This window comes from Eriocheir sinensis, unplaced genomic scaffold (genome assembly GCF_024679095.1).
Source record: "Eriocheir sinensis breed Jianghai 21 unplaced genomic scaffold, ASM2467909v1 Scaffold237, whole genome shotgun sequence".
NCBI classification, from domain to species: domain Eukaryota; kingdom Metazoa; phylum Arthropoda; class Malacostraca; order Decapoda; family Varunidae; genus Eriocheir; species Eriocheir sinensis.
Genome location: NW_026111540.1, coordinates 235,637 through 245,000, shown reverse-complemented (window position 1 = coordinate 245,000; position 9,364 = coordinate 235,637).

The following is a 9,364-nucleotide window of genomic DNA, read 5'->3' as shown; positions in this document are numbered from 1 at the left end:
GAACAGGAGATCTAAACAAACATAATATAGAACTTCAGCCAAGCTTCATAGATCTCTATGTAAAATTTAACGAACATTTTTTTAAAGAATAATTCTAAGGCAAATGAAAATTATGACTACAGAAAATAATTGAATATTACACCAAATTTCTCAATGTATTTAGCCCCTACAATTATAATTGAAGTTGAAAAAGTCATTAAACCCTTAAAACTAATACGCCTGGATATGATGACGTCTCTCCCAAAATATTAAAAAAAACTATTCCTGTTTAATATCCACTCCTCTGGTTCATATTGTTACGCCGGACGTATTGCTTGGGTTCCGTGTCGCCGTCACAAGACTTCGTGGGAGGGAGCTATGTAAACACCTTGCACAGCTTCTGTAGTTTAATATTCTTCCTTTGTAGTACAATTCACTCCTGACTCTTCACTGGCCACTAGCTTACTATGACGGGGACTGACTCCTCTCGCCCTCTTCTCCCGTATATATATATATAGATATATATATATATATATATATATATATATATATATATATATATATATATATATATATATATATATATATATATATATATATATACCGAACAGTACAGTCTAGAACGTTACAGTATATATTCGATTATACAAGAACATGTAGCAAAAATATGTGCGAGTCGGCAACACTTCCCGCCTGGCGCCTGGCCGCGAGCCCCGCTGGGCGCGGCCGGGGCCTTGTTCCCCGCCCCCCTGCTCGCTCCTCCCAGAGTCTTCCAGAGGCCCATAGACCCCGGGGGAAGCTTCCAGCACAACAATTTAATAAATTTTTCATTAAAAGTGGTACTTTTCCCGACCAATTAAAAAAAAAGCTAAAGTTATTCCTGTATTTAAGTCAGGTGACAAGAATGACATCAATAATTATCGACCTATTTTCATACTTCCCGCATTTTTTAAGAAAAAAAAAATCGTCTAATTACAAGAGCTGGGCACCCGCTAATTTTTCTCTAGCTCGCTAATCGCTGATCCGATATTTTTATTTTATTTAGCTCGCTAATCGCTAATACGCTAATTTTCCAGCTTTGCTGGTCCGGTAATGCTAATCCGTTAACGCTATTTTTTTTGCTTGTTAATCAAGTCCCCAACAGTCTGCTAACTTTTTTTTTTTGTTAAATCCGCAAAAACATAATTTCCAATGTATAATATTAGCCAAATAGTTTACTAACCAGTCATGTCCGATGACGTCCTATATGGGAAGGCAGACGATCCCACAATGAGCAATATTTTGATCCCCTCTCTTTCCCTAGTTGCTAAGTGTAACCAGATGAGTGGCGCGGACAAAACTAAAGATGAATTGATTGAGTTTATTATTGGAGTTATCAAGTACTGATAAATTTTAGAGGCAAGTATGGTTCCTCCTCAAACAACGTAGGTGAAAAACTACTATCTTCTACGTTCCTCTGATGAACAATCAAATATTATCCTTTTAATTAACGCTAGGCATCTTAAGTCAACAGGAAGTAACAGGAAGTGACTTCCGTACCAACAAGCAGCATGGGTGTCTGTCTGTATGTATGTCTCTCCGTCTGTCTGTTTGTTTCCTCTCATGTAGATTTTTATATAATTTCACTTATCCACTCACACGTGACACTCCATTAATCTTTATCACCCCAGGTATAGTAAGTAGGGCTACATAACTATATAATTATAATGTGTGTGTGTGTGTGTGTGTGTGTGTGTGTGTGTGTGTGTGTGTGTGTGTGTTTGTGTGTGTGTGTGTAATTCACCTCTTGGTCTGCTGCGGGTCTCTCTCGAAACAGCCAGCCTTTCCCCTACGGAAGAGCACGGAGCTCATAGTACCGATCTTTAGGTAGGACTGAGACCACTCACACACAACACACCGCGACAACGAGGTCACAACTCCTCGCCTTACGTCGCGTACCTACTCACTGCAAAGTGAACAGGGGCTACACGCGAAAGAAGATAAACCCAAGTTATCTTCACCCGGTCGGGGAATCGAACCCTGGTCCTTCTGGTTGTGAGGCAGACGCTCTATCCACTGAGCTACCGGGCCGTGTGTGTGTGTGTGTGTGTGTGTGTGTGTGTGTGTGTGTGTGTGTGTGTGTGTGATATATACAGTCGAAAGTACTGAAAGTAGAGGAGAAGAAATGGAAATTAGCGATTAGCGGACTTACAATTTTGGCACTCCGCTAACCCTAACCGCTAATCCGCTAACGTTTTTTAGCTCGCTAACTAGCGGATTAGCGATTAGCGGACGTTTTTAGCGGATGCCCACCTCTGCTAATTACTTATCTTGAAAACAATCTTTTAAGAAAACACCAACACGGCTTAAGGGCAGAATATTCCACATAGTCTGCAATTCTGCAATTTGTTAGTAATGTATATATATGGTTATAAGAAAAAACACTTGTTTTCGGTGTATTTATAGACTTGTGTAAAGCTTTCGATACCTTGCATCACAACATCTTACTTCACAAATTATAATGTATAGAAACTACAACTATTTATCTTATCTTAGTTGCAGAAAACATAGTGAGTATTGTAATCAAAATTATTCTCCATGTAGATTTATAAATTAAGGTGTACCACAAGGTTCTGTTTTAGGTCCGATACTTTTTCTAATATACATAAATTCATGTGAAACAAACATAAAAAATAGTGTGGGATGGAGAGGAACAAAAAATTAACGCGTTCGCTTTTAAGTAATGGCCCTTCCCAAGCACACCCAGAGGCAGAATACTTTGCTTACGATGACTAGGAAAGAACACCCTCACCCAGGATAAAGAATTTCATAAGGATAAGTAAAGTAAGTAAGTAAAGGTTTTTTGCTAACATATTTAGAACAAAGGTTTACAATTATTTAACTTTAAATACAATAGCTACGGTCCGTCGAGCAGAAGCTCCATGACGGACGTCCTGATTAATATTTTTAAGGGAGTGAGAAAAAAAAATAAAATAAAAAGAGGAATTCAATGCTACATAACTAATGACAACTATTTACATTATGACTTGAATCCAAATTGAAGAGATCCAAGTAACAGTTTGAATAACAATAGTCAAAACAATACGGATAATAATTACACACACACACAAAAAAAAACGTACACTAGTGACAAAAATGACAATGATAACTGTAATAATAATTACAAATAAAAATAATCATTACAGTAATAATATTGCAATACAGTACAGTACAGTACAATTAAAGTAATAGTAATATTAATGTAAATAATAATAATAATATTGTAATAGGAGTAATAATAATAATAATAATAATAATAATAATAATAATAATAATAATAATAATAATAATAATAATAAAAAAATATATAATAATAATAATAATAATAATAATAATAATAATAATAATAATAATAATAATAATGGTCATAATAAGTATAAAGATGATAATGAAAAGATAATAATAATAATAATAATAATAATAATAATAATAATAATAATAATAATGATCACAGTAATAAAATACTATTAATTAAGACTAAACAGGATGGATGAAGTACTACAAATTATTACGGAAACGCAGATATTTTGCTGATAAAGTAAATATTTTTTTGTCTCGTTTATATCATGGATATGTTGGTCGTTGTGAGTAGAGTTTTCTTATTATGAGGCAGGCTTAAATAATTTCGGACCAAAACTTATAACATTGTTATTAATAATGTTGTTTTGAAGACTGGGCAGATAAGGTTGATATTGTTGCTTCTAGTATGAGTAACATTTTCTACTCATCTGCATATTGTATTTTGTCTTTGACTTTTGAATATTAATAATAATGTAAAAAAAGTTATGGATAGAGAGAAAGTTGAGAATATCTACTTCAGAAAATATCTGGGCTGTTGAATCAAACTTTTTCAAGAAAAATATGCATCGAAATATTTTATTTTGTGCTATAGTTAATTTATTTAAAAATGAAGGCCATGTACACGCCCAAATGGAAACACAGTATGTGAGGTGAGGGTAGCACGTAGCACAGAGTAAAATAGATACTGATCATTGCCTCTGTTGTCAGGTTATGGCGGACTCTGTATAAAACTCCAGTAATTTTAGAAAGCTTTAGACATGTTTGGTGAAAGTGGGACTTCCAGTTTAAGTTTTCGTCAATTGTGACGCCAAGAAATTTTTTTACGTTATTAATTAATATTCAATAGTCAAAGACAGAATACATTATTCAGATGAGTAGAAAAAGTTACTCATACTAGAAGCAACACTATCAACCTTATCTGCCCAGTCTTCAGAACAACATTATTAAAAACAGTGTTATAAGTTTTGGTCCAAAATGATTTAAGTCTGCCTCATGATAAGAAAACTCTCCTCACAACGACCAACATATCCATGATATAAACGAGATAAAAAAAATATTTACTTTATCAGCAAAATACCTGAGTTTCCGTGATAATTTGTAGTACTTCATCTATCCTGTTCAGACTTAATTAATAGTATTTTATTACTGTGATTATTATTATTATTATTATTATTATTATTATTATTATTATTATTATTATTATTATTATTATTATTATTATTATTATTATTATTATTATTATTATTATTATTATTATTATTATTGTTGCTATTATTATTATTATTATCATTATTATTATTATTATTATTATTATTATTATTATTATTATTATTATTATTATTATTATTGTTGCTATTATTATTATTATTATTATTATTATTATTATTATTATTATTATTATTATTATTATTATTATTATTATTATTATTATTATTATTATTATTATTATTATTATTATTTTATTATTATTATTATTATTATTATTATTATTATTATTATTATTATTAGTAGTAGTAGTAGTAGTAGTAGAAGTAGTAGAAGTAGTAGTAATAGTATATTGTTATTATCATCTTTATACTTATTATGACCTTTAATATTATGCTATTATTATTATTATTATTATTATTATTATTATTATTATTATTATTATTATTATTATTATTATTATTATTATTAATTATTATTATCATTATTATTTTTATTATTGTTATTATTATTATTATTATTATTATTATTATTATTATTATTTTGTTTGTTTGTTTGTTTGTTTGTTTGTTTTTATTATTATTATTATTATTATTATTATTATTATTATTATTATTATTATTATTATTATTATTATTACTATTATTATTACTTCTATTACTTATCCTTATGTAATTCTTTATCCTGGGTGAGGGTGTTTTTTCCCAGTCATTGTAAGCAAAGTATTCTGCCTCTGGGTGTGCTTGGGAAGGGCCATTACTTAAAATATTTGGAGCGGACGCGTGAATTTTTTTTTCCTCTCCATCCCACACTATTTTTTATATTTGGTTCACATGAATTTCGTCTCCATGACTGTGTTTTCTGGAATGGAAGTGTTGCCCTGTTCTTCAGCCTATTCATATATTGGTATCTCAAATTTCCCAAGAAGAAAACTTGCACATTATCACTTCAAATTCAGAATCCCCGCGCCCGTGCCATGTAGTGGGCAAAAGGTTCATTAAGGAATGATCGTGCAACGACTCTAATTGTTCTACCAACACCCCCATCGCCAAGGCGGGCGCAGCCTTCACTCATCCTTGCGCAAGTCCAGACAGGTTATCTGTATGGTCTTCTTCATGGCTTTTGGAATGTCTTCAGTCGTCTTGGTCTTGGGTATCCCGCCCAGCAGCTCCTGACAGTTGCGTTTTCCCTGAGTTATCTCGCTGGCGGCTATGATGAGGTCGTAGTTGATACCATCACTCACCACAGAGTCTTGTCTGGAAAACAAAAGTGAGCTTGTCAGCATCAGCCACAACGTGGTAATACTTTGAGCTACAATGAGCTGCAGAGAAACTGTGATAAGAAAACTTGAAGGGGAGGATCCGTCTCCCTATTTTTAAGAAATTATTTGAAAAATATCGAAAATAAGTTAAATGCTCTGGCATGACCGTCTATGCATAAACTATCATATGGAAGCTTTATTTATTTTTCCTGCGAATTTAAACATCCCACGGAGCCTGGGTTTTAATGCCTAATAAGTGGGCGTGACGAGCCAGTTCTAGTGTGGGTGGCAGAAATCGTTTCGTTACATTATTTTCGATAAATATAATATAATATAATATTAATATACCAATGTATTTTCTTGTATCTGGCTACCTCTCCCAGCTCCACCACGGCTTTCCTGTCTCCCACTCAGATGAACTGGTGCCTGAGGGAAGACTGCTTTGTTTACATCGCGATCTTCCTTCATGAGCTCTTGCTAAGGCATTAGAGCATTTATTTTTGCCCTGAAACCTTTCACTGACATTACGTCAAGACGGAAACAGCACGTAGAGGAGAACCGCCGAATGGCAGCTCATACTAGGAAAACGCAAATAACTGCTACGCGTCAAAACTCAAGTTAGAGTTCAAGCGCCTCGCCATTACAAGATCCCCCACCACCACCACCACAACCACCAAACCAATCATTTCATTCAAAAGTACAGTTTAAATGCATGAAAGTCAAGCATGCAGGATACTTTATAGTAAAATTTGTCACCCAAGTGACGGTGATAGAACACAATTTTGGCTATGACAAGTATCATCTACTTACAAGCATGTTCGGAACAAACATCAATATAGAAATGGGTTCAAACGCAGAGAGCCAAGAAGAACTATACCACTCCAATCAAAGGCAAAATGAGAAGAAAAGTAGATGACACTTAAGCAATGAGTATAAACCAGGCGAGTTTGGAAGATCAAACCTGGCAACAATGAATGACTTGCCACGTCACGATGCCCTCGCCGTAGAGGAATTAATACATTTGAAAGGGGGAGCCAGGAGTCACATCATTAGATAAATGCGTTGATATGTGATTAATGAACCGTGAGGAATCAAACGATAACAGGCCTGGGGCACTATAACTTTTTTTATTGCACTATGACACGAAAATGGAAAACAAATTCTTTAATCACCGTTTTCTCAGTACAAGGAGTAATACATACAAAAAATGCATCTCCACCTTTAGTTTTAGCACGATTGCCACAAAACTTTAGGGTTAGGAGTTAGACAATTTCATTTCTGTTTTGCATAATACAGTAATAATACACTCCGGATTGTAAATTTTTTCATATATTTTTTTGCGACTAAATAAAAAGATTCACCATTTTTTCTAACTTTGTAAGGAACGATATAAAGCATTTTCTGTGCAAAGGACAAAAAGAATGGTGCGGAAATGACGGAGGATAAAGACTTCAATTTTTTTTGTTAAAACACGAAAAATATTCGTATAAAAAATCAGTTCATTCTATGTTCTGGTAAGATGATCAGACTATTATTCTTCACAACATATATCGAAATACAGACCCTCGGGCTATTTATAAAAAAAAAATGCGGATCCTAACTTTACAGGCAGTGAGAAAAGGAAATGTGTTCTTTGATTTCGAGTGTTCCAATCGTTCCGTACTGCCTTTTTTAATAAATAATGAAGCTAAGTAGCAGACGCATATAGAATAAATAAAAAGTTACACGTAAAGTTGGGGTGGGGGGAAATTCTATGGTTGCGTTAGCTGCGGTATTTAACTCCGTTGCATTAGCTTTTGAGCCTATGGTGGATAAGTACCAATTGCGCCAGGCCAGTGTATGCGAATGAATAACTGGGACCCGGACAGGGATTCGAATCCGGGCCCGAGGATTCGTAGCTAGGCACGCTAACCACTGCACCAACTAAGTAACTAATGAGGAGCATAAGCCCAGGCCCCGGGGGCGCGTCGCTTCACTTCCCCGCCTGTACTCTCGACGGTCCTCCCGAGTAAGCTCCAGATAGCACAGCTATCCTTTTCATCTCAAATCCCTCCTGACAGTAACGATCAAGTTGTCTCTTCCATGAGTTACGTGGACGCCCCATGGGTCCATTCAGGGTTGTCTCGTACAGAAACAACCTCATGAGCAGGATAGACGTCCGGGAGGAGTGCCACATGCCCATAATGCCGGAGTTGGCGTTCACGGACTCAGCTGGTAATAGGTCTCGACTCAGTTTCATAACGTAGTCGCTGGTTTGACATGAAGGCATTCCAGCGATACCCCATGATCCTGCAAAGGCACTTAACACCAAAGGCATCAACACGCCTATACCAGTCACTATTCAGTGTTCATGTCTCACACCCATACAATAAGTAAGACATGGAGCAGAAGCGACTTAAAACTGTAAACTTTGTTCGGCTGCATATGTATCGATAAAGCCATATACTCGTGTTCTGCGATTCCATAACACCGTGGCCAGGACAATCCGACGAGTTACTGCCTGATATAAGACCCACCATTGGTATCTACTACGCTACTAAGGTATGTGAAACTTTGGGTGACCTTGACATTCTCATCACACGCATTAACGGACTGAACTGTGTCATCCAGCAAACCTCCAAACGTCTGGACTTGAGTTTTGGTAACCTTTAGTCCCAGAGGCTTCGCTTCCTCATGCAGCACTTCGAGAGCCAGTACAGCAGGGACAAATGTACGGAAGTGGGGGTAGCTGGAGCGGGGGGGGTGACGGGAGTGGGGGTAGGACAGTCACCGGGGGGGTGACGGAAGAGAGGGTGGTCAACGGGGGGATGACGGAAGAGGTGGTAGTTAAAGGGTTAAGATATCTGGGTAAAGATTGATATCTACGAATCGGCATGTGACTATCTAAATGGATCTGAGAGACCAAACATTCTGGTGGTCGTTCCTAAACCATTTTAACTCTTCCTTCTTTCTCGTACACACACACACACACACACACACACACACACACACACACACACACACACACACACACACACACACACACACACACACAGGAAGCTGGAGCGGGGGGTAGGGCGGTCAGAGGACGGTCAGCAGATTGAAATCTAGGAAGTGCCTCCCCCTTCCCTTTTATCGTTTCCTTCATCTTTCCTTAATCTCTCTTCTTCCTCCTTCCCCCTCCCCCACCACACACATACACACACTCACACGAGCGCGCGCGCGCGCACACACACACACACACACACACACACACACACACACACACAGGTATGCGGGGAAAAATGTAAATATTCTTGATGCCTTTTCACTCTCCGGAGGCCTAACAAAAGGCGTGCATTCAACTATATATATAAGCCCCTTAAATCCAAACTAATTGATTCTATTTCTATTAAACTCACAGATCAAAAAGGTCTTCCTATACATTTCGAAGAAGGATACCTTGTTACATGTTTACTTCATATCCGGTCGCGTTGAATCTTTGAGTACATTTTGCCCTATTAAAAGAAATGTTGTCTATTTGAAAAGACAGTCTCCTTGTCGGCACCATGCGGGTTACATTCATCCCTCCTTCCATAGCAGAATATCATACTCTGTTTT